The sequence below is a fragment of the Diceros bicornis genome, chromosome 39, assembly GCF_020826845.1.
Source record: "Diceros bicornis minor isolate mBicDic1 chromosome 39, mDicBic1.mat.cur, whole genome shotgun sequence".
Taxonomy (NCBI): domain Eukaryota; kingdom Metazoa; phylum Chordata; class Mammalia; order Perissodactyla; family Rhinocerotidae; genus Diceros; species Diceros bicornis.
Genome location: NC_080778.1, coordinates 13,448,483 through 13,475,570, shown reverse-complemented (window position 1 = coordinate 13,475,570; position 27,088 = coordinate 13,448,483). Strand labels below are relative to the sequence as shown.

General features: G+C 38.9%; 1 long non-coding RNA gene across 1 annotated transcript in view; it reads left to right on the top strand.

Moving 5' to 3' along the window:
• The first annotated feature begins 858 nt into the window (after positions 1-858).
• LOC131399789 (uncharacterized) overlaps positions 859-27,088 on the top strand; it is a 36,376-nt gene continuing 10,146 nt past the window's right edge. The window contains exon 1 of the long non-coding RNA XR_009217228.1: positions 859-918. This is a non-coding gene — a long non-coding RNA (uncharacterized LOC131399789). The remainder of the gene's footprint in view (positions 919-27,088) is intronic.

Below are 27,088 nucleotides of genomic sequence, written 5' to 3'. Positions count from 1 at the left end.
CCCTCAGTTCTTAATGTTCCAGGGGTGACCCCTATGTGGGCTACTTGTGTCCTTCTGTTGTGGCCTGTTTGCTCTACCTGTATGCGTCCAGGTAGGCCGAGTTATGTTCCTGGCCAGCTGTTGTAATGCTCAGCTGCTTGTAGTTGTTGTGGGCCCTTCAGTCTCTTTATCGGGTGTGGGGATCCCCAGCACAGTTGGCTGCACCTTCTAATACCACATTTGTGTTGCAGTATTTCTTTTAAGTGTGTAGGCCCCCAGTGTGGCAGGTTGTTAGGCTCAGGGGCTTACAATTGCTATAAGCCTCCAGCCTTTAGGTCTCTTGTCAGCTCTCTGAGGATTGCAGCTGGGTGGGGCTGGCCTCAGGTACAGGAGCACCCAACTGTTTCAGACTTGGGAAGGTGGGGCAAACCCCCTATGTGGGTCTTTGAGAAGCACAAGTCTTCTGCAGCTGACAAGCCCTGCCGCCCACAGGTCCACAAACAAAGTCAACACAGTCCTGCCCCGTGTGTGCACCCTGACCTCCTGACGTGGACCCAGTCTCTCCCCGGCGGGAGCCCCACACACTCCACCACTGCCCCACACTCTCCACCTGCTCCTTGTGCACGCCCTGCCCCACTGAAGTCAGCTCCGTTGCCAGGCTGCAGAGAATCCTGTCACCAATCTATGCTGGCCCACAGGTTGCCTGAGGGCAAGTTGCTGGGTGGGGCCAGTCTCTAGGGTGGGCTGCCCGCCCTGATTGAGCTGGGTTAAATCGGTGCTCTAGCGGGTGGGGCAGACCCTGGGCTAGCAGGTCCCAGGGAGAACTCCAGTGGCGTCTGTGTCAGCACACCCACACCAGGCCACAACAATGGCCATGGCCAATGTCCCAGTCCCTGGAGAGGTCTCACCTCTCACAGAGATGCACTCAGAGCCTATCAGGTGAGTCTCTTTTCACCAAAGCACTGTGCACCTTTCTTTCTGGTGATTTTAGGATGCTTTCTCAAACAGGTGAGTTTGAGCACAGGCCCTTTAAGAGCCGGTTTTAGTTTCTTTGTGAACCAGGTTTTCTGGGGGTACTCCTCAATGTTCTAGCAGCAGGCAAAGTCAGATGTTATGCCGCTGGTCTCGATTGTGCTGGGTCCACAAACTGCCCACAGTGGGGTTGCTTCCCGGCTCAGGGCTCCGCTCCTCCAGGGAGGGCTGCGGACCTGTGAGCTGCTCCCGGTGGCCGTGAGGTGCTGCGGCTGGTGAAGGTGGTGTTTTTCCTCTCCAGAAGGGAGTTTCTGCCTCTTCCACCTCAATCAGGATTGTCCCTTGTTGCAGGAGTTCCTCTTATCCAGTTTTCAGTTCTGTCTCAGGGGTAATTTTTCCACAAGTAGTTGTAAATTGGCTATGTCTGCAGGAGGAGGTGAGTTCAGAGTCTGCCTGCGCCGCCATCTTGACTCCTTCTCCAAATTGTATACTTTAAATGGGTGAATTAATTATGGTATGTGAATTATATTTCAGTAACGTTGTTGAAAAAAAAAGAAACTGTAAAACTGAGGAGTGTAATGAGATGAAATCACACACTATCAGCAGTATAAAGGCCTAGAAATAATCAAGTCAAGTGAGAACAGGAAGTAAGAATTTACATATGAAGAATAATAGGAAGAATTGTTTCCAACAGAATCAAATCTGAAATATCTTTGCTGTTTGGCAAAAAGACATATCTTCCTTTTGTAAACTGGGAAACATGGAAGATGATTAAAAACCCCAGGGAAACAAATAGCTGTAGATAAAAGAAAAGGATCACAATATGCAGAAAAGTAAGGTATTTCATAAATTTTAAGTAATTAACAAATATAAGGAAAGATAATCCATTTAACCTTGGCATTCAATATTTTTATTCAAAGGGCTAAGCTTAGTGACCTAGGATTTTAGTAGTTTCCTGTAAGTGACTTAACATGGATCTACAACAAATTATATTTGTATAATTATGTTATTAAAACTTTGCAAATTATATTAGTTTCTAGTTTATAGAATTAATCCATAGACAAGGCACAGAAGACTTACATGTACAGAGTAAAATGTGAATGTGCAAAATTTGAAACTATAGGCATGACTTTCCTCTTCATCTTACATAGCAGACAATCAACAGACTTGTATTAAGTTTACAGACGAGGAATCAGGAGAATAATTATCTTATTTTAAAAGTAAGCAAGAGAAGAAGTGGGACTGATTTTTAAAAGTTAACAGAAGTTAACAATGGTTTTTTAAAGAGGGAGATATTTATTTGCTGCCTAAAGTTTATAAAACAAAAAATATAGGTTAAAACATATTTAGAATTACAAAGTTTAAAGGATAAAAACAAAAACTTTAAAATGGTTGCCTCTGAAAAGTGTGACTAGGGTGAGGGGTGATTAATTCTACTTTTCATTTATTAGTAGTCGTAATATTTGAGATTTTAAGGATCATGAATATGTGTTACTTTTAGGAAAGTAAAAGTATTAGCAACAATATTAAATTGATCTCTTCCCCCCTAAAAAACTAGAAAACCATGAGGAATTATTTAAAAACAAACTAAAGCAAAACAGACCTTATTAGAAAACTATGCTGATGAGATGCCCAATCCGTCTTCCACACTTCGCCTTCATAATTTGAGTTCTACAGATCTCAGTCGCTCAGTAGGAACCATTCTCCGGGGGCCGAGGGTCTCATTACAGCACTTTCTCAGGACTGTGCCACCCCCCAATGACATTCCAACGCCTGGGGCTTTGGCGAACCCTGGCAGCATGAGCAGTAACAAGCAGTGGGAAGCTGGGCTCCGAGAACCCCTGGCTCTCTCCCTGTTCAGTCCACAGAGAATTCCCTTTCATTGAGATTCTCCTCTCATCAAGGTTATCAGTCCAGCCGTCACTAGCGCTGAACCCTTTTATCAGCCATACTTGATAATTATAAAATATTTGCAATTATACAATATGCTAATTCTTAGACGTCTACAAACAGCTTAATCAATTGAGCGCATTTTATTATTTCTAGTCTAAACATTATGGACTCACATGAAGTCTCTGAGATCAGTAAATTATTCTAGATTGTTAAACTGCTGCCAACCCAATCAGAAGTTTTATTTGAATTTATTAGGCTTACTATGTTATTTAGCCAGCAAGATTGAGAAAAACAACAGAAACCAAGAGGCATCTTGGAGTCACACTGGGAAACCTGATGGGTTCCTATGAATTACAGTGGGGGGAAGCCATCTAAATTCAGGAGGAACCAGATTCACCTGAAAACCTTCACTGTCGAGTTGAAATTAATGTTAAGCCAGGTTCTTGAGGCATCTGGACTTCTTAGAAGCATTATTTCCCCTGTCATATTGTGGTTGGTTGTCTGCGCGTGTGTGTGTGCCTGCGTGCGTGTGTGTGTGTGTGGTGGGTGAATAGACATCCATTTGTATAGGTATGTATATGCATACGTGGAGTCTGTGTCTCCAGCTACTCTATTGAGAAAGAAAGAAATATTTTTCATGCCCATTAGGACCTGCAAGCATGTATCACATTTGATCATCCCCAAATAGAGCAAGAGATGAAGTGTTCTGCCAGTACTTATATTTAAATTCGTTCAGTAAGAACCATATACAGTCATGCATTGCTTAATGAGGGGATACGTTCTGAGAAATGCATCATTAGTCAATTTCATCTTTGTGTGAGCATCATAGAGTGTACTTACACAAACCTAGATGGTATAGCCTACTACACACCTAGGCTATGCGGCACAGGCTATTGTTCTTAGGCTACAAATCTGTACAGCATGTTACTGTCCTGAATATTGTAGGCAATTGTAATACAATCATATTTGTGTATCTAAACGTACCTAAACATAGAAAAGGTACAGTAAAAATACAATATAAAAGATTAAAAAATAGTACACCTGTATAGGGTACTCACCGTGAAAGGAGCTTGCAGGCCTGGAAGTTGCTCTGGGTGAGTTAGTGAGTAGTGAATGAATGTGAAGGCCTAGGACATTACTGTACACTACTGTAGACTTTATAAATGCTGTACTCTTAGGCCACACTAAATTTCTAAAAAATATTTTTTTCTTCAATAATAAATTAATCTTAGCTTACTGTAAATTTATTCCTTTATAAACTTTTTAATTTTCTGTAACTTTTTGACTCTTTTGTAATAACACTTAGCTTAAAACAAATACCTTGTACAGAGCCAGACCTGATGGTTTAGTGGTTAAGTTTCGGCGCTCTCACCACTTCAGCGACCTGGGTTTGTTTCCCAGTCGCGGAACCGCACCACCCGTCTGTCAATTGCCATGTTGTGGTGGCAGCGCACATAGAAGAACTAGAAGGACTTACAAATAGGATATATAACCATGCACTGGGGCTTTGGGGAGAAGAAAGAAAAAAAAAAGAAGAAGATTGACAACAGAAGTTAGCTCAGGGCAAGTCCTTCCTTGCAAAAAAAAAATATATATATATATATATACACACACACACACATAGTACAGCTGTACAAAATGTTTTTTCTTTATATCCTTATTCAATAAGCTTTTTTCTATTTTTAATTTTTTTTTTCACTTTTTAAGCTTTTTGGTTAAAACTAAGACACAAACACACACATTAGCCTAGGCCTAGACAGGGTTGGGATCATCAATATCACTGTCTTCCACCACCATATCTTGTCCCACTGGAAGGTCTTCAGGGGCAATAACATGCATGAAGCTGTTGAATCCTATGTTAACAGTGCCTTCTTCTGGAACACCTCCTGAAGGACGTGCCTGAGGCTCTCCTTGAGGCGGTGTCGCTCTTTTCAGAAATATGTCTGTGGTGTTTTGCTTTGTTTGTTTCTTTTTTTCATCACAGATTTACTTGTAAGTAAATAATGCACCATGAACATTCCTCTTTATTAATGGAAACCTTTTGGTGTTGGGGTCAGTGTTTTCAAACTTTTTAAGGAGCTGGTTGAGATCTGCAAAAGCTTCTGCTAAGCACTTCACTGTGAATTTTCTTGGGGATTTTTCTTCTTTTTCTTTTCCTGCAGTTTCCTTTTCTCTTGCCTCTTCATCAGCTATGTATTTCTGTTCCCGTTCCAACAACTCCTCATTATTCAGTTCCTCAGCAACCACCTCTAGGAGCTCCACGACGTCAGCCTCACCCACACCCAGGTTAATGTTGTTTGCTGTCTCAACCATAGTCTTGTTGATTTTTGCAACCTCCTCGTCCTTGGCAAATCCTTCGAAGTCTTAGATGAACCTCTTGAGTGTCATCTTCCAGATGGCATTCATACACTCCTTGGTGACATCACCCCAAGCCCAAGCAAGGTTCTTGATCAGTCATAGATGTTGTAATCCTTCCAGAACTGCATCAGTGTCTTCTCAGTTGCAGCAATAGCCTGGACAAAGGTCCCCCTCATGTAGTAGGCCTTAAACCTGCTGTAACTCCTTGATCCATTGGTTGGATCAAAAAGGTGGTATTTGAAGGGGGAAACACTACTTTGATATCAGGATGGAGATCACCAATGAAAGAAGGATTTCTGTGAGCATTATCAACAATAAGCAAAATCGTGAAAGGTATGTTATTTTCCAAACAGTACTTCTCCATTTCACTGGCACAGCAATTCAGGAGGGCATCTTGGAAGAGGACCTGGGTCATCCAAGACTGCTTATTGCTCCTGTAGTACACTGGCAGTGTGCGCTTATAGATATGCTTGAAGGCCCTGAGGTTCTCACTGTGCCAGCTCACAAAGGGTTTCAATTTGTAGCCTAGAACATTGCCCCCAAGAAAGATTGTTCTCCTATCCTTAAAAGTCTTGAAACTTGGCATTGCCTTGTCCTCCTTATGGATGAAAGTCCCTTCAGGCATCCGTTTCCAGAATAGGTAAGTTTCATCCATATTGAATATTTGCTCTGGCAAGTAATTTTCCTCCACAATCCATTTATCTAGAGTTTCCAGAAATTCTTCAGCTGCCTTCACACCAGCACTCGCAGACTCACCACTCACTTTCACATTATGTAATGAATAACGATTCTTGACTCTTTTAAACCCCCCAGAGCTAGCAGAAAATTCAACATCATAGTTGGGTCCAGCCTTTTCTTTCAACAGCGCAAACAAAACTTTTGCTTTAGCTGTGATCGTCATGGTGCTGAGGCGGATATGCTTCTATGTCTGGTCTTGAATCCAGGTCATTAGAAGCTTCTCCAAGTCTGATATAGGTTCTTCTCAAATTTTCGTTAGTCTCATTGCCTTCAATGAAGCAGATCCTTTAACAGCTTCCGTCACTTTGTTCTTGTTCCTCAAGATTGTAGCTGTGGTGGAATGGGACATGCCTGACTGGCGAGCAGTAACCATCGCTGATTTTCTACCCTCATGTCCTTAATCACTTTTAATTGTGTTTCCAGGTCAATCACTCAATGTGGCCTCTTACTGGCAACATTAGCAGTGGATTTTGTACACTTAGTGGCCATGATGAACAAAACAACAGGAGACTAAGTCAAACACAAGAGAAAATGATGCAATCAAGAGATTTGGTAAACCCGAGATATATGAGGCTGTTGATGGCAGAACACAGCATACAATTTTCCAGTAAACTTTTTTATAAGTAGAAAGAATACACTCTAAAGTAAGATAAAAAGTACAATCTTGTAAATACATAAACCAGTAACATAGTCATTTATTATCAAGTATTATGTGCTATATATAATTGTATGTGCTATACTTTCATACCACTGGCAGCACAGTAGGTTTGTTTACACCAGCATCACCACAAATACATGAGTAATGCATTGCACTACGACTTTATGATAGCTATGACATCACTAGGTGATAAGAATTTTTCAGCTCTATTATAATCTTATGGGACCACCATCGTATATGCAGTTCATTGTTGACCAAACCGTCATGTGGCACATGACTGTATTCCCAAATATAAGGTAAGGCTTTTACTCACCCCCCACGTTAACCCTCCCTGTATTCCAATTTTTAAAAAGTTTTTTATACCACTGGGTATATCTCTCCCTTAGTGACTTTATTTTTTAACAACTGAATAGTCTTTGGAGAAAATATATTTCCTCAAAGCCTCCTCAAACAACGCTTGTTTGGGATGGTTATGAAGCCCATGATTAAATAGATTTAAAACATTAAGAAAAGATAAATTTAATACACCTTTAGCCATTATTTTTTGAAGCATAATCTCCTAGTTTCTAGGCCTAGATGTTTTAATAAGTCAATTAAACTGCATTTTAAAAAGTACTATATTCAGTGGTTATGCTGTGCAGATCATGAAAATGTTCTTATAGCCCAAAGTGGAAAGCTTTTCATAATGTTCAAGTGAAGGTATTTGTAGCCTGGGACTAAATTCTGTCAGCACATACCCAGATGAAGGGAATGCTCTATTTTAAAAATTGTACTTAGAAATGAAGATGATATTCTGTACAGCAATGCTTCTCAAACCTTAATGTGCACACTTATCTGGGGATCTCGCTGAAAATAGAGATTCTGATTCAGGGCCTGGGATGTTTTATGCCAATGCTGTTGGTCTCAGAACCCCATTTTGAATATCAAGACCCCAGAAAACTTTGTTAGGTGACTCAAAAGTCAACTCTAATAAAGATGAAGACATTGATCACTGATGTCAACCATGCAGGTGAAGAGCTGGGTAAATTGTTTTCATGTAAAATGGAAGGAGAAAAAGCAATCCACACACATGCATGTACATACACATGTATATAGTCATGCACCGCATAACAGCGTTTTGGGCAACCACAAACTGCGTATACCATGGTGGTGGTCTCACATTAGTACTGTATAGTCTAGGTGTGCGGTAAGCTGTACTATCTAGGTTTGCGGAAGTACACTCTGTGATGTTCACACAGTGATGTAATCGCCTAATGATGCATTTCTCAGAATGTATCCCCGTTGTTAAGCGAAGCATGACTGTACGTATAAACCTAATGTGTGAATTTTAAATATGTAAATATGATTAACTACAAGTGAAACATCTTAAGAAGATATTTGACTGTTCAATCCACATTTCTAAATGTTTATATATATTTAAGCCGTCTGAATTACTTTTGTGTGGGATACAGGCAAACTACTTTCTATTCACGGTCATATGTATGGCATTTCTCCCGAAAATTTCCTGCTCTGCTTAACAGATCTGAAAGACATAGCCAAATTAGAATTTTTTTTATGATCAGTTATTTGAACTGGAATAAAATGGGAATGTTTAGATTTCTTCTGGTCAATGATTAAATAGGATAGTATGATGAATTGACACATTTCTGCCTCATAATGAAAGAAAGTAGCAAGCATTTTTAAAAATAAGATACGTCAGTAATATGTGATAGGCAAGATTTTAAAACAATTGCCCATAATAGGAGAAGAGAAGAAAGAAAAAATACTCCTACTGCTAAGTTGTATAAACCTTAGGACCAGAACTCAAATTGGAGACAGGTATGTCTCAGAAGAGAGGGCTATCATAACAAAGGCATTTTTTAAGGGAGAAAAATAAATAGAAAATAACAGACCACTTAAAGCTAAATAAAAATAAGGCCTTTCAAACATATTTTCAGTTAACTTCAAAATGTTTTTAGCAAAAAATTTCGACCCTATACTTTTACAACTACAGATACAAAGTTGAGCTGCTCTCAGAAGTTTCTTTCCACATTAGGTCTCTATTTTGTTGGAATGAGGTGTTTCTAAGAGCAAATTCTTGACGTATTTTCTAGAAATTTTCACATGGTGGAATAGAAAATGCTATTGCTATAATAACTGCCTTAGAATTTAACTCTGTATTTACCTGCAAAAAGTAAGAAAAATGTGTGAATGTAATTGATTGAGATTATTTTCACCTCAATGGTGAACCACGTTAACTGGCCTTGTCATAAATGAAATGAAATGAAAATATTAATGCACCTTTATAGTATTGTATTTTGTTTCAGCAATAAAATCATTTCTTTGCTGCAGAAAGGATCAAAAGTTCCAGAATTTTGGTTTTGTTAACACTCAAAAAATATTTCTATAAGAATTTTAAGTGTTTAGAATGCTTAAAGTGGAGTAGCAGAATTGCCTAAAAACAAACATAGTTGTACTGCTTGCAAAAAAAACCAAATGACAAAACCAATTAGATGTGTATGAGGGGTGGAGAAATGAATGTTAATGTTGTAAAAATTGTCTTATAAAATAATATCATAGTTGGTATTGTAAGAGATCCTTAGTTATAATTACCCCATTTTTGTTCTACTATGAATCCAAAAATATGTTAATTTTAAAGACATAATCAATTGACCTTAAATAACTATGTTAATGTAGCCCACAAATAAATGAGCTTGAAATGGTTAAACAGCAAAACATTAGGCAGCATTGTTCAGATTTTCAGTGGAATCTGCCACAATCTATTATATTATTTGTGGTTTGTTGTTTACAAAATTGTATTTAAGTATATAGTTTTCATTCTATAGTGTAGGATGAGATCTTGATCTTTCTATTGTCATTACAAGATCCTAAATTTAAATGCTTATTAATGCACATAGACTTAATTGACTCCAAGAGATAATTACCATTAACATGCCAGTGTTCAAAAGGATAAAACAGATCATTATTAGAAGAGAAAACACAAAGAACTAATAAATGTGAAAACATTCATCTTCACTATTAACTAAGAGTAAAATCAAAGGCGAAAATGAAATAGTTTGCAAGTTGGACCCCTTTATGTACAATTGGTAGGAGTATAAAATGGTTTAACTTTTCTTTTCTTTTTTTTTTTGAGGAAGATTGGCCTTGAGCTAACATCTGTTGCCCATCGTCCTTTTTTTTCTTTTTTCTCCCCAAAGCCCCAGTATATAGTTGTATATCCTAGTCCTAGGTTCTTCTATGTGGGACGCTGCCTCACTGTGGCTTGATGAGCAGTGAGTAGGTCCGCATACAGGATCCGAACCTACAAACCCCGGGCCGCAGAAGTGGAACGCACGAACCTAACCGCTAAGCCACTGGCCCGGCCCCTAACTTTTCTAAAACCATTTGACAGTATGTATGAAGAGCCTTAAGAATGGATATACTCTTTGGCTTAGTAATGGTGCTTCTAGGAATCTATTTTAATAAAATAATTAGAGATGTAAATAAAAATTTTGAATAAATATATTAACACAGGATTATTTTCGATAGTATAAAATTGGAAATAACTCAAATGTCCAACAATAAGTGATGAGTTAAATAAGTTATGATGTATCTGTAAATTAAGCTATTTTATATAGATTATGCTTTTGAAAAATTTTAATGACATAAGAAAGTGACAAAAAGAAAACTACCTTTAAGCTAAATATCACATTTATGAACATATGTATTCATAATTATAATTATATAGAAAAGAAAGTATCATATATAGAAAAAAAGGCTGAATGGAAGCTTGCAAATTTTTTTGTTTTCTTTCTTCTTCATTCTATTTTGTAATTTGCCAGGTCTCTTTCCAACATCACTTAAAGGATGTAGTACTTTTAGAATCAGAAGAGAACTCAACAACAAAATTGAAGTGTGCATTATAGTTTCCAGAGAAGGTAAAAGAGTTAAAATACACCCATTATAGGATGGGTCCTAAATTATACCAGTTTGCATGTGTCCCACAAGAAGCTACTGAAAAACCATTATTTTTCAATAACAAGGCTTTTTAGCAGGGCTTCTTTTTCAGTAAATTTCAGAACCTAGTTCTCAAATTCCTTCAGCTGTTTGATAGCAGATACTGAATTCATAGATGAAACATTGATATTTCTTAAACTCACTAGTCAGTCATGGGGAGAAGGCCTGTAGGAATAAATTTGGTCTGCGTATTTCTCCTTACGTTTTCGCATCCTGGCTTCCACAGAGCTCTCGTAACGCTGCCGGTGAGTCACCATTACCTTCACATCTGGCTCAGTTGCTGATTGCTTTCAAAAATCCTGCAGCCAAGAAGGGACCCCGGAGAGACATTCTAGTCATGTAGGCGCCATAACTTCAAACCACTTTTAAGGATTTGGCTTCAAATCTAACTTCCCGGTTTGGCTTATAACAAGATGCTTGCAATGTAATGCCATTGCTTTCATGAAAGATGGCAAAAGGACTGCTAACGACACTAATTAAGATGTGTGAATATCATTTAGATGCTCTTCTTTGTTGCTTTCCAAGAATAAGCTATGTTACCTAACACACTGCTTGGTAATGATACAAGTGTGTATCTTTCAACTACAAGGTCAGATTTTAAAGCAGGGCTTTTATTATTCATCTGTTCTAAGTTCCTACACAGTCGACATAGAGATTCCATTAACAAATCTTAGTGTGCTCCTCTTTAACCTATTACAGCCATAGCCTCTCCCACCCACCCCGAATCATATGGTAATTGTGAGTTGGAGCATTTCAAACCTTTATCCTGGCTTAAAAATAATTTCTAAAGCATCGTGTACACACAGAGAACCTATCTGTTTAATTGTTTGCATTTTTAAATAAGACCCTGACTGGTGTATTTGACCAGTCATAAAAAATCAAAATGCTATTTACCTGAAACCCACTACTCATCTATCCAGCAAGTCAGCCTAAAGTAAGTTTTGTGTCTCTAAAGTGAAACCTAGCACAGAAAATAAAAGAATATACTAATATGATGACTCAACAACTCGTGTCACAGAACAGAAAATGGAGGCTCAGAAAGTCAGCCACGACACCAGCAAACAAATGTCACATTTCAGTGCAAGACGTCTCTGGTGGTAGATTGGCATTCCTCTCTCAGACCCAACAAAGATTAAGGAGAACCTCGTATGTGGCAGATCCCTCATACGCTCGCTTCCCGTTTCATCTTAGTAAATGCCTATGATTGTCACTCAGGCGATAGAAACCTACATTTATGCAGTCCTTGGTAGCAGTCAAGTGTTCTCATATTTATGACTTTATATAATTCTCACAATGGTTATGTGAAGCATGTATTATCCTTATTCTATAATTGCATGTTTAAGAAGTTCCTTCAGTCATAGTCACATGTAAAAGACTACTTGCTTAGGTACACAACTGTGGGTTTTTTTCTTCCCTTGGAAATCTCTATACTAATTCCTCAATCGCTCTCTGGCATTTGGAACTGCTGGCTAGTTCTGAGGCCTGCCTGATGTATTCCTGTTGGTTCGTAAACTGGCCCTATACACAGAGGGCAGGGCGAGACTGAAGACAGTGGCAGAACGCTCCAGATTGGTAGGTGGCAGTTTTAATAAGCAAGGGAACTTACTTACGAGGCTTGTCTTGGGTGACTGCAAGATGAGTAGACCTCTGCACCTGCCCACCAGAACCTTAAAAGTTTATATAGAGGCCTTTGCTGGGTTTGGTTACGTATTCAGTCCAGATGGGCCCAACGACACCTTACTCTCTCAAAGTTATTCCTTGGAAGAACTCCCACTGTGGGAACGGTAGGCAGAGTGTACATTCCAAGGGCAGGGAAGGGAGCGAGGAGCCTCTGGTTGCCCAGGTCCAGCTCAAGGGTCAACTGGTGGTCACATCTTCTTGATTGCCTCCTCCAAGAGTTCCTTTAGAGGGAAGCTTCCTGGCGCCAGCACGGTGGTATAGCGGTTAAGTGCACGCGCTCCGAGGCGGTGTCCCGGATTCGGGTCCCGGGTGCGCACTGACATACGGCTTGTCAAGCTACACTGTGGAGGCGTGCCATATAGAGTAGAGGAAGGTGGGCACGGATGTTAGCCCAGGGCCGGTCTTCCTCAGCAAAAAGAGGAGGAGTGGCAGATGTCGGCTCAGGGCCGATCTTCCTCACACACACACAAAAAAGAGGGAATCTTCCTTTTGCCCTCTGTGAGATCCTTTTAGGATATTTTGTTTGTCTTCACATTTAAATATTATCCTCATATGTCTATATGCAAATCTGTTTTTATTCATTGTTACTTAAGTTAATTGGATCTGAAGACATAGGTGTTCAATCCAAGAACGTTATCATTGCTAAAAATTTATTATTGCTTTGGTTAAGTGTTGTCTTTTCTTCAAGGTCCTTAGTTATACCTAGGCTAGTTCATTTTTTCCTCTATATTCCATATCTACCATCTTCTCTCACTATTTTGTTTCTATTTATCTCTGTTCTTCTGCATTCTAGGAAAGTTTCTCAAAATTATAGCCCGTATTATCGTTTCCATTTTCCACAGCATCAGTTCTGTTCTTTACTGCTCCCAACACGGATTCCAGTTTTATGATGGCTACTTCTCCAGCTTCTTCTGCTCTCAACACAGTCTCTTCTTATCCTTGCAACTCCTGATTCATGGAGCTCATAAATTTTTCTATCATATTAAAGATATGAAACAATTTACTACATTTACAAAATTCTTGTGAAGTCATTTCCAGAAGTATCTTTGAGGATGAAATAGCAATTACTCCACATTGTATCTTCCTCTTTCGTTTTTCTAAATGAGAGGATGTGTCTATAGTCCTTGTGGTTGTCAGTGGACAGAACATCTAATTTAGCCTTGCTCTTCGTATTTATTGTCCAGGAAAAGTTAATAGGAGGATAATAGGATAAGTCCAAGGAGGTTGATAGAATCCTCCTTAGCCCAGATCTAAACCTAGAGGACCGATTGATAAAGTCAGTGCTTAGCCCTGTTTTTAGTGTCTAGCTCTGCGTTTCATATTTGCACAGTAAGGATGGGGATCAAGTGCATATAGTGCCTGAGAGGAGAAATGTTGCTTGAAACAAGCGTATTTTTTATGATTATTGTTTTGTATACTCAAAACTAAATTCTGCAAAGCTTGACAAAATCATGGTTAGGTGGAGATACACAGAAATGGAATCATTTGAGGTGGTGTGGACTAAATCATGTTGAGAAATGATTTAGTAGTGGTTGAGCAAAAGAACATGGAAAAATTGAATGACTTTTCAGGTTCCTTTCCATCTGTTCTGCTTTATTAATTGTAACTAAGCTTTCCTGGATCCACATATCACTGCCCATCTTCTTCTCTCCTATTTTTCCCTCTGAAGTCTAATAAATGGCTTAAAAGGAAATTTCTAATGGAAGGTGGGTGCAGATAATATTCAGGTCACTTCAAAAGTGGCACATGTGTAGCTCAGAGAGACAGCCAATTCTCAGGTTACTTCAGATTTAGAATGCAGAGCCAAGGAGCAGGCAGTGGGAGAGGAATGAAGCTCCAGGCTGTCTTCCCATGGGGACCAGTTTGCTCCTCCAAGCAGCAAAATCTGGGAACGCTTCTGATTATATTTCTCTATTCCTCTCCATTGGTTTTGTGGTTGGTGGAATTTTCTCCAAATTTCTGGTAGCTAGTGGAATGTCAGTCTCTGTGTTCCATTTTCTTGGAGAATTTTCATCCTTTCAGATTCTTCAAAAGTATTTTGGAAGAAGTGAGAAGAAGCTGCCTCAGGAACTGCAAGTCGCATGCCATGTTTGTTCTAATTTTAGTCCCAAATCACTCAATTCAGTTGTGCAGATAAATGAATTGTCACAAACTATTTACAGAACCAAATTGAGAACAATTCGCTCTCATCCTCACCTTACTATTCTGAATCAAATCTGCTTGGGAACAAATCTGGTATTAGTTGCTTCTTCTTTAGTGTGAAATCATGTCAATATGTTAACTTTCCACCTATATTAATCTAAAGCTTACTTCTAATTAAGCAGTAGCTACAAATTAAAGGGATTCAAGCATCAGTGCACAGGCAGGAGTTTTCTTCTAAGCTGGAGACCCTGCGGGAATCATAACCCAGACTATGCAATTGGCAGCCTAGCTTTCCTGTAAGAAACCTGGCTCTGCCATTTTAATGGATTTCATCTTTTTATTCACATTTCTGCATTTAAACTCTCCTTGATTCTAACCACAGATAACAAATTAAATACAAAACAAATCCATAAACCATACTGGTTAAATTCTATGTGCATTTTAATTTCAACAAGCACTTGGCCAGCTCTTGTAAATTGTTCCAGGGACAGTGGGAGGGATTTATGCTGAGGCCCTCAGCCATCAGCAAGTCTGCAGTCAGCCTGGCCCAGGACACCAGCAACAGCTGGAGGATCCCTGGAGGATGACCCAGGAGGCGAGAATTTCCAAATTGATGGCCCAGGAGGCGTGAATTTCCAGGCTGTCATGACATTGGGAGCAATGGGAAACATTGAATGACAGAGTCACAATCTTCACATCTTCACAGATGAAGTGCAAACAAACAGATGTCAACTACCTGCACAAGGATGTAGAAGGGACACAACTGCACAGCATCATTTGGTCAAGTCACTGGGGTTGACTGGTTGCCATCTCACTGGATGTTGACCCTGTTGTGTGATTGCAACCCAAATGGTATGACAGACTTTTATGATGTCTTGGATAAAGAAGATGATAGATTTCTTCCATGCTTCACAGCTCAGATCTCAGCAGGAACATTGGGCTCCACTCAGGGTGCTGTACAGAAGAACAGCAAGGAATTAGAATGCGTCCAGGTGAGGGTCACCAGAAAGTAAGACCCTACAAACTGGCATGGTGAGGAATAGATGAAGGTCCAATCACATCTGGATAGCCATTTGTAGATGATGTTACTGAGTGGATCCATGCTTTGTAGATGATTGAATGAAATGGCTTCTATTATTCCTTTAAATTCTAAAATTCTAAGACTTTAGAATTATCTTATTGATTCAATAGTTTTTCTTCATTCTGCTTTCTACCAAGTAGGTTTTTCTGGAGAGAAAACATAGCAGTAAAAACGTCCAAACAGTATTTCTCAAAGTACAGTCATTCCTACAAAGTTGTCAAACTAGAGAGTTGTATAAGAAAAATATAAATGCTTCAGAATTTCCTGGTTACAAAATTGCTAACTGTGGAGGACTATATTTATTTGTTTGTTTGTTTTCTAGGAAGGAAGCTTTTATGTGTTCAAGCCATTTCATAAATAGAAAGAACAGTGTATCACTCAACTTCTCTCCTCCATTCTTCCTGTCACAACAATAAAGAACTAATCCCAAATCCAAAGGGTGTTTTGTTGGTGAGGCACATTTTCAACATCCCATAGCCCAAAAAGATGTTGCTATCAACATTTGAAGTGCAGAAAAGCTGAGAACTGCCAAAAAGAAACCACTCCTCCATGGCCTCTTTCTCTTAATTTGGAAAATATTTGGTATATCTATTATATAAGAATTGCCTTTGATAATATGGTACCTGAAACTCTGGTTGTGTCCCTTTTTTTTTCACACAGGTAACAATCACATAAGATTTCTAGATCTATAATGATCTAGAAAGATCATCTATGCTGTCTTTTTCTTTAATCTTACACATCTCAGATTGATCAGCAGCTGTTGTCATGGATCTTCAATGGTGCTCCACCAAACTCAAGTATCTGGAAAGTTCTTATTAATGAGTAAGCCAAGTCAGCCATGCTTCTGTTTGAACCCATTTTCTACTTTTTTGTGTGTGTGCATGAGGAAGATTGGCCCTGGGCTAACATCCGTGCCCATCTTCCTCTACTTTATATGGGACACTGCCACAGCATGGCTCGACAAGCGGTGCTTTGGTCCGCACCCAGGATCCGAACCTGCAAACCCTGGGCGACCGAAGCGGAGAGCACGAACTTAACCACTACACCACCGGGCCGGCCCCCGATTTTCTGCTTTTTAATTCTCATTGAAGATGTTGAACTACAAGTAATGAAGCCCTATGCAGTCATATCTTCATATACTCCCTTGACAGGAGAAGAGTGTGCCACCTGGGGAAGGTATGGGGCAGACACAGTTCTCTGCCACAGATGCTCAGGTCTGAAGTTACCTCTAAGATTACCTATGACAATTTCACTTTACCCATGTGGTAGGCAGAATAATGCCCCCCTAAAGATGTCCGTATCCTAATCCTTAGAATCTGTGACTATGTTACCTTACATGGCAGAAGAGACTTTGCAGATGTGATTAAAGGTATGGCCTTGTGATGAAGAAATTGTCCTGCATTATTCAGATAGGCCCCATCTAATATCTAATCACATTAATCCTTAAACATAGCAAGTTCTTCCTGCCTGAGGTCAGAGAAAGAGATGTGACAACAGAAGCAGAGTTAGAGAAATGCTATGTTGCTGGCTTTGAAGATGGAGGAAGGAGAACACAAGCCAAGGACTATGAGTAGCCTCTAGAAGTTGGATAAGGCCTCCAGAAGGAATGCAGCCCTCTTGACATCTGGAGCCCAGTAAGAACCATGTCAGACTTCGGACCTATGCAACTATAATGCAATAAATTAGCATTGGTTTAAACCATTAAGGTTTTGGTAGTTTGTTATGGCAACAACAGAACCCATCCATTCAGTACAGTAGAACACATACATTACGGATATGGAGCCTGAGTGACTGCCCTGATAGTGCCAACCTGGACCTTGTATTCAGACTTTTCGACTCTCATTCCTGTTATGCTTTCCACTGTGCAATTCTGCTCCTAATTTTTTTAGTTCTTGGAAGAAGAGAATAATCAGCTACTACTACTCCTTATTTAATTATTCAAACTGAAATTGATTTTCAAGACATAATTTTATGCAGAATTTCCTTCTGCTGACAAAAAATTGAACGTATGGTTTGCAGAAGAAAGCATTACCCTAACTTAGCCATTTCTTTCCTCACTCTGAAAAAATAGAGCTTAGCCCTGGTTAGTCTTCACTTTGCCTTACTCTGCTCCTTAACACCTTTTTACCTATTCTAGTCTAACCACTCGTTTTTAGACTTCTCACCTTGACTGTGCCGTGGATGCTCAGAGGAAGCATCAGCACTAATTTATCTTTCTATTCTCAGGGTCTAGAATAATTTCTGACACATAGAACCACTTAATAAATTTTTTAAAAAATAAATCATCAAGCATAGTATTAATTTGTTTATCTGGCTAATGCTTATTTAGTGGTCCCGCCATATGCTGGTCATAGACAACATAATAATTAAGAAATATCCACTATTCATCAAGAGCGCATGGCCCAGTGGGTGAGACAGATACTTTACCAAATAATTAAAGTGCAACATGACTAAGCTGTTGTGGGGATCAGAAAATTGTCATGAAACACAGAGGTGGGAAATTTACATTCTACCTGGGAATTAAATGTCTCTACCCTTAGGGACAACCTTGGAATAAGCAGCTAACTTTTAAAATGCCATTCCACCAGCACTGCCCAGGAGTTCTTTGTTCCTTAAATTATGTATTTGATTGCTGTTAATTTGGTCAATCAGAGTCCTAATTAGCATTGATCATGGAAAACTGATCAAATTGTCTCCTGTGGGCTTCACAGAGTCGTGGAGGGGAACCATCGAAGGGGCCACAGAACCGCTGCTCTTTAGTATCAGTGCCTCCTTCAATTATTTCAAACAGCTGCTGAGAAACTTAGTGGGACAAAATGTATCTCATTGTTTTTCCAACTGGGAATTTACCTTTGCTCTGCGTTTTTACCATTTTACCATGAACTTTCCTTCAAAGGGCGTGGTTCTCAACCAGAAGGGATTGGGCCTGGGATGGGGGAGAGGCATGTGTGTGGAGATTTTGCCCCGTGTGGGACATTGGACAATGTCTAGAGACATTTTTGACTCTCACAAGCTGGGGAGTGCTACTGGCATCTAGTGGCATCTGGTGGATAGAGGCCGGAGACACTGCCAAACATCCTACAGGTCACAGAACAGCCCCACACAACCAAGAATTATCCACCCCAACTGTCAGTAGCACTGAGGCTAAGAAACCCTTTCCTAAGGTTTACGCACTACAATAGAAACAGAATAATATTAGCATATTTGTTAGTAAGCATATTTATTTAATGATCTTTATTTACAAAACTAACATTGTAATTTAAAGGAAATTGACTTTCAGTTTAATCTATGGGCTTTTCAACTCATCACCAGGGTATTAGAATGATACGAGTTTTGTGTGATCCTAATATTTCCTAGTGTGGGAGACTCCGCTAGGAGCCTCAACTCTCAAGGTGCTGAAGACCAAGTACAGGAGAATTTAGTGAATGCTCTCTGCAAAGTGGTTATAGGTACCCCCCAGGCGAGAGGCTTGCTGACTTTAAACCTTGACTCCTCTTCACAATACTCAACTTGTGGCATTTTGCCCACTTCTGGAGCTTCTGGAAAAATATTCTGCTAAAACAAAATTGGTATTACTAGCTCTGAATTAAGGACTCAGCTAATGAGAGGGGAGGGTGAGGAAGTAAGGGTCTCTCTCTTTTTTTATGATACGCATTTACTAACAAGGGAGCTTCATTCCAGAATAAACTGTCAAACCCAAAGTGAAATACTATCTGTAATAAGTGAGCCTCTTCGTGATTATTATGTGGCACATTTTCTCAGGTAATAAAGTCATTGTGTTTGGTATGGCTTTATTCTTTTAGGCAGAGGAAAAGGGAGGGGGAGGTTGTTGGTATTCTGTGCTTTGCATTTTTTTTTTGATGGGTTTCTTTCCATTCTTCTCGTGCCAATTGTAATGTTTTATGATTATTCATGACTTAGACAATGGTGTTTTAGGCAGTCAATAGCAATTATGCTTGTTGAGAAGAACATATAATTCAAATTAGACCAATATAGATTTTTCCCCTTTACTTTAATGTTTAGTTACCCAGTTAGATTTAAACTGAGTATACAACATCTAATAAATGATTCCCACTAAAACCTAACTGACATTTAAGAGTAGCTTGGTTTTTTGTTGTTGTTGTTGTTGTTAATACAGAGGAATAAGACAAAGTGTTACTTCACTTAAAAGGTATACCGTATCAGTTAAAATTAAATACTTCAAGTTTATTCATTATGTGATATGTTTATACCATTGGCCTGAAAATGATAACTTTGTATACTAACTAGCAAGTATGCAAAACTCAGCAAGCAGTAGGCATCTAAATAATTTGTCTTAATGAACAATAAATTCATGCATAGTTTAAGTTTGTAGTTCTTAAGTTTAACAATATTCAGAGCACAGTTTTGAATACGTATTATCTATTATTCAGAAATTAAAAACTGGAATAAGTAATACCATAAAAGTCAAATGAAAGACTACGGTAGGCGCTATGGACTGAATTGTGTGCCCCTAAAATTCATAGATTGAAGCCCTAACCCCCAATGGAACCACAGTTGGACATAAGGCCTTTACAGAGGTAATTAAAGTTAAATGAGGTCATAAGAGTGAGGCCCTGATCCCACAGGACTGGTGACCTTATAAGAAAAGGAAGAGACACCAGAGATGTCTCTCTATGTGTACTCAAAGAGGAAAAGCCACGTGAGGACACAGTGAGAAGATGGCTGTCTACAAGCCAGGAAGAGATGCCTAACCAGAAACCAACTTTTGATCTCAGACTTTGAGCCTCCAAAAGTGTGAGAAAATAAATTTCTGTTGTTTAAGCTACTCCATTGCGGCAGCTTAAACAGACTAATCAGCTGGCCATCACTAGGATCAACCAAGTTGATTTTTTCTTTTTTTTGAGGAAGACTGGCCCTGAGCTAACATCTGTGCCCATCTTCCTCCATTTTGTATGTGGGACATCACCACAGCATGGCTTGATGTGTGGTGCGTCTGTGCGCACCCAGGATTCAAAACCATGAACCCGGGGCCACCCAAGCGGAGCACGTGAACTTGACAACTATGCCATAGGACCGGCCCCCCAAGTTGATCTTTTCACCAAGTTTCAGACTTTCCTAAACCTGGATGAGTGACTAGTGACCGTTCAGGAAACCATCAGGTACATTTCCCCTGAAACAGGGACGGCAGTGGCCTACTGATGCCCAAGATCCTGCCCAGCAGTGCTCATTACGAAAAACTGCTTCCATTTTCACCAAACGCACGTGAAGCATTTCACCAACAAGACCAGGAACTATCTGAACTCGTATAACGTTAAAATGAGCAGGAATCTAAAATTATCCATTTCAACTCCCTCCTCAATGTCTGGGAGCAACATAATCTAGTGGAAAGACCATGGGCTTCCGTGTCAGAAAGAATTGAGTGTGAACACTGGCTCCATCAGGTAGGAGCTGGATGGTATAAGGCTGGCAATGTAGCTCCTTCAATCTCAGTGTCTTCATTGATGAAAGGGAATAATAACAGTAATAATAATGTTGACCATTCATAACAATAATCTGTTGATCATTGGGATCTTGTGGAAAATAGAAATACGGTCATGTGTCACAACAATGGGGACATGTTCTGAGAAATGTGTAGTTAGGGGATTTCATCCTTGTGCAAACACCATAGAGTATACTTACACAAACCTAGATGGTACAGCCTAGACTATATGGTACTAATCTTATGAGACCACCGTCACATATGTGGTCCATCATTGACCAAATTTTCGTTACACGGCACATGACTGTAATGACTATGTATACACAACACAATGCCTGGCAATATAGGAATCATTCAAGGGAAGTAGAGGCTGTTGTTATTGTAATGATGTTGAAGATGATGCATGAACATCTCTATACCTACGAAGGCCAGAAGCTATAAAATTGCAGGGTCTATTCAGAGGTGACTCCCAAAAGATATTCATACTAAATTTACAGAGTAATAATAAAAACTTTGGATAATTTAGAAAAATTTGAAGAGCTGAGAGGCTTGGTTATACCACAACAGATACTTCAATACTTTACACTCTCCTGATCTGAATGTATCTGGTCCAACTGTGGACTTTTGAGGTTTGGTGGTGGGTCGGGGTACAGGGTTGTTTGTTCATATGTTTCTTTTTTTTTAGCCTCACAGTATATTTTTCTCCCAGACATGTGGCTCAGACCAGAATAGTCAAGACAATGAAAAATGGTTAGGTCCTCAATTTATTCGGAAAGCAAATTCAATCAGATTTGCAGGCAGACTGGATAAGGGATGGAGAAAAACAAAGTAAGCAAAGCTGACTCCACACTTTTTGGCCAGAACAACTGGAAAGATGACGTTGTCATAAACTGAGATGGGGAGAGTCGATCCTAAGTATTTTCACCACAAAAATAAATAAATTAAAAAAGGTAACTATGTGAAGTGATGAATGTGTTAATTAACTTGATTTGGGGAATCTTTTCACAAGGTATATGTATATTAAATCACCACATTGTACACCTTTAAAAAAATCACATTGTACAACCTATATATACAAGTTTTTTATTTGTCAATTATACCTCAATAAAACTGGAAAAAAATAATTAAACTGGGGCAGGGAAGATTTAGGGAGGAAGATCTCGGTTTCGGTTTTGGACATAGTGAGTTAAAATCATGTTGTTTAAAAATTACAAATGGTTTGGAACTGCTGCAGCAGGGTATAAACAGAGGGAGAAAGAACATGCTGAGGAGATAAGCAGGACGTAGATTTGCCAGGCCCACAGGTCATGCTGAGGAACTTAGACTTGACCCTATAAACAATGGGAAGAAAATGGAGGCTTGTAATAAGGCAGAACAAGGTGCTTAGGGGATTAATTTACACCAGTATTTTCTTTGAGACCAGACCATTAGCTTCTTGATGGCTTATATGATTTTTACTGTTGTTGTTATTTTATTTTGTTTGATAATCCCTAGGAAAGAGATTTATGCACTATTCTCTCTTTGCAATTTCTATGAGAAAATAGATTTATTGATATACTTTTTTTTTTTGGGCCTGGTCAAACTACATAACTCTTTATGTTTCCTCATTCAAAGAACATCACAAATTATCTCAAATTATCTCAGAGGGATATGGAAAGAATTACATTCCTCAATTTTATAACCTCATCTGATATTGTGAATGCATCCTTAAACAGTAAATGACAATAATTCCACCAACATATCTGACCTAGTTATAGATTGGGATCATGTGAAGCTGGGAGAGAAATGGAAGAGTTATAGAGGTAGGCAATGGGGTAGAGATGACGAGAATTAAATTGATCAGGATGGCTTCAGGGTGCAGACACAACCTCTCTCAACACTGTGTTCCAGATATATTTGATGGGTTCTCCCTCCTCTTGGGATAATGGTAGGAATCTCCAAGAAATTTGATGATATTTTCTTACTCACTTGGTGCGACTCGAATGCATTTTGAAGAAATCAAATAATAATGGTTTATTAGTTCAATAAAAGTCGTGTCTTTCCAGCTCACATGCTTGCATCTTGCTCTTAGATGATCTCTCTCCTCCCCACCTGTTGAGAATACACACATTCTAGAATCACTAGTGAGAAACTGAGCAGCACTACATTTACGAAGAGAAACAACCGACATTTGCATCTTATAACATATTTTCACATATGCACATTACAACAGACAATAAGCAAATTGGATCATTGGCAGCATGGTATCACATTGTAAAAATAAGAATAGGGCATTGAGGAAGTTTGAAGAGATAATAAAATTAATAGCATTATTCAGCTTACAAAATAAAGGATGCCAAGTGTTCATCTTTACCTCTTCCCTCTCATTCTGATCTCTGAGTAGTTAGTAAATTCTTTCCATTCTAATTTGCAACGTCTCTTCTGTCTGCGAAAAACCAATCGTAAGATCCTCTTACATGAGTAAGAGCTCTCCAGAGAAACAGAACTAGTAGGTTACACATCTATCTCTCTATCTCTATCTCTAATGGCTCATGCAATTGTGGGGACTGCAAGTCTGACACTTATAAAGTAGACCAGCAGGTTGGAAACAGGTAGGATTTCTGTGCTGAAGTCTTGAAACAGAATTTCTTCTCCTCCAGGAAACCTGAGTTTTTGCTCTTAAAGCCTTCAATTGATTGGATGAGGCCTACCCACATCATCAAGGATAATTTTCTTTATTTAAAGTCAACTGATGGTAGATAACAACATCTACAAAATACCTTCACAGCAACACTAGACTATTGTTTAATTAGATCGCTACTCTAGCCTAGCCAATTTGACGCCTAAAACTAACCATTACAACTCGACTTCAGACAACTTAGTTTCTTCCCAATGATTCTAAAAGTAAACCCAATCTTTACAACAGTTTATTTAAGGTCTTTCTTGATCTAACCAGAAATTTTCTTTCCAGTTTCATCTTCCTTTACATTCTTTTGTATATTATTTACTTACAATTTTAGCTGGCCATCTCTACCAAGCCCATCCTGGACATCATATTTGACCACACGACTTGCTTTGACTAATGGGATGTGAGCAGAAGTGATGTGGGCTAGAAGCTATAAGACACATTGTATGGTTCCGGTTGCTCTTTCCTCACCGCCGTGAGATTAAGTCCAGAGAGAGGCTGCCCTGTCAGCTTGTGTCCTGGAATGAAGAACAAGGTTGTAGCAAAGCAAAAAAAAAAAAAAAAAAAGAAGACATGTCCTATGAGTAAGAAATGCATCTATTTTCTTATAAGCCACTGAGATTTCGGTATTGTTTCTTATCTCAGAATAATCTAGTGAAAGCTGATTGATACAAGCAGGCACTCACATATTTTTTGCCAAGTGAAAACATAAGTGAATGGAGGAAACTGAAGTTCACTTCTCCTGAAATGTCCTTTCTTACCATTTTCTGACTATTGAAATCCCATTTATCCTTCAAGGAATAGCTCAATAACCACCTCCTGGTATTTCCAGCTATAACTGATGTTTTGCTAAGTCTCTCTCTTCAAAAATCTCTTCTGCATTTAGGATTCTTTCCTTCTCATAAGTATTCGGAAGCAAAATTGCTGGTCAAATAGAGGTATTACTTTTTGTGTCCTAAATACTTATTTAATTCATCTGTGATTTCCAGTGACTTGTTTGTTTCCAAATAAGTTGTTGGCTCCTCAACCATGTTTTCATTGCATGTCCCACACAACAGTCGCAGATGCTCAGTTAATGTATGTTGTTGGTGAAGTCAGAACATTTTCAGGAAATGATCTGACCTTATAGATGATGACATCTAGATATTCTTTAGTGAACAGCTCGGGTTAAATGCAAAGGAAACATATGACAGTGATACTGCAGTGAATAGCAGAAAATTCTGAGGTCCAACACCAGGATCAAAAATTTGGGTATACTTTTCTTGGTGAGAAAGTTTAGGTATGGCTATGAGTAAAGATTCTCTCGAATACATACTGTGTCAGGCTCTTGTGGCCATGACCTCATGCCTATTCTAACAACCATGTTTTGATATATGAGGAAACTGACATTTAGGGAGGTTAAATTATTTTTCTATGGTCACTCTTCTAGAAAGTGGTACAGCCAGGAATTAAACCCAAGTGTACCTCAGTCCGGAGCTCAAATTTTAACCATATTGCTTTCTTAAAGAGAAGATTTGGAAAGATCGTCCCGAGCGCTAAGCTTTCCATACAGTAATCCTTCTCAATGGAAAGCTTGCCCTAACTGAGGTATTCACTTAAGTAGCAAAAGGTATTGCCCTGCCCTGGTCATTTTACTAGAAAGTAGGATATGGAAGAAATAGTCCCCAGCATAATGTCCAGAAAGGGCAACTCTAATGAGACAGAAAGTTGATTAGTGCTTGCCCAGGGCATGGGAATAGAGAACAACTGTAAATAGGCATGAGAGATCTTTTTGGGATAATGATAATGTTATAAAATTGGATTGTGGTGATGGTGCAAACCTCTGAAAATTTACTAAAAATCACTAAATTGTACACTTGGAAAAGGTAAATTTTTCTTTGGTGAGGAAGATTGGCCCTGAGCTAATATCCATTGCCAATCTTTCTCTATTTTTTTTTGGTTTTTTTATTTTTTTGTATGTGGGACACTGCCACAGTATGGCTTGATGAGTGGTGAATAGGTCCGCGCCTGGGATCTGAATCCGTGAACCCCAGGCCACTGAAGCAAAGCACGCAAACTTAACTACCACACCACCGGGCCGGGCCTAGAAAAGGCAAATTTTTGTGTAAGTTATATCACCATAGAGCTGGTGGCAAAAACACACTAACACATATTGAGTCTTCAAAAAATATATATAGAATAAACACATCAACAAGCAATGATTGTATGCTCTTTTCAAATACCGTCTAAGCACAGCCTTTTTATTTTAATAATAAACATGATAATCATAAATTATTTGTATTCAGTTCAAGTTGCATAACCAAATGCCTCCCTTGTCCTACTGTGTAGTTAATAAAGCTCACTTTTTCTAAATATTCTCTCTCAGACTTTTTGCCAGGTCCAACTGAGTTTCTCTAATTTAAGACAATGAATGAGTTTATTTTTCTGCATTCCAGAATCACGAACGCTGTTTCAATTATCTATGCTTATGGAAGGTGCGGGTAAACTGAGCGTTTTATACCCATGCCTAATTTCCAACTCTCTTTTTCGACAGTAAAAGTGCTGCCCTACAGAGAGTGACCATGGAGAGAATTCCTTCTACTTTTGACCTGTACTCAAGTGTCTGCTACTCATAGTGTTGCTCAAATCTCATGCCCAAAAAAATGCTCTGTGCTTCACTAGTTGACATTCCACTTACATTTTCCAGTGACACATTTTTTTAACACTTTGCAGAACAACACACTAAGAAAACATGCATCTCTCTCTAGCCAGGACCAGTATGAGCCATGTGAGAGTCATAAGTGAGAAATTAATCTAGTGCTTCTTAAGTCTTATTCTTTAAATATTTTTTCAAAGGTTATTTCAAAGAAAGAGTGAGAGCTGAATAGGAAAAGTAAAAAGAATAAACAACTTCTTCACCTCACCTGTATTTTCTTGGATGTCAGGTCGGACTTACATACCCCACTCGGCATAAAAATATATTTAATATTTTAAAAATCTTCCCAACTAATCTAACCAGAACCTTGTTTCCTTAAATGCAATTAAGTAATCCACTACTGGCATGCAGCCCACCCAGGAGGAAGTTACACTCAATCACCAGGGGCTCAATGTTGTCTTCCTTCCGGCTATGAGTCCCTGGGAGGATTTCAGCTTAATAAGTTTCCTCATCTTGTTACATTTCCAAGTCCAGCACCCCCTGTAGATGGGTATCCCTGTTAGCTGTCCCACAGATCTAGCCTTTATCTCAGCTCCAATTCTTTTTATCCCCCACTTTTGTTGAGATATAACTGACATATAACATTATATTAGTTTAAGGTATACAACATAATGATTTGGTATGTGTATATATTGGGAAATAATCACCACAGTGAGTTTAGCTAACATCCATCACCTCACATAGTTACATTTTTTTTTTCCTGTGATGAATTCTATTAAGATCTACTCTCTTAGAAACTTTCAAATATACAATACAGTGTTGTTAACTAT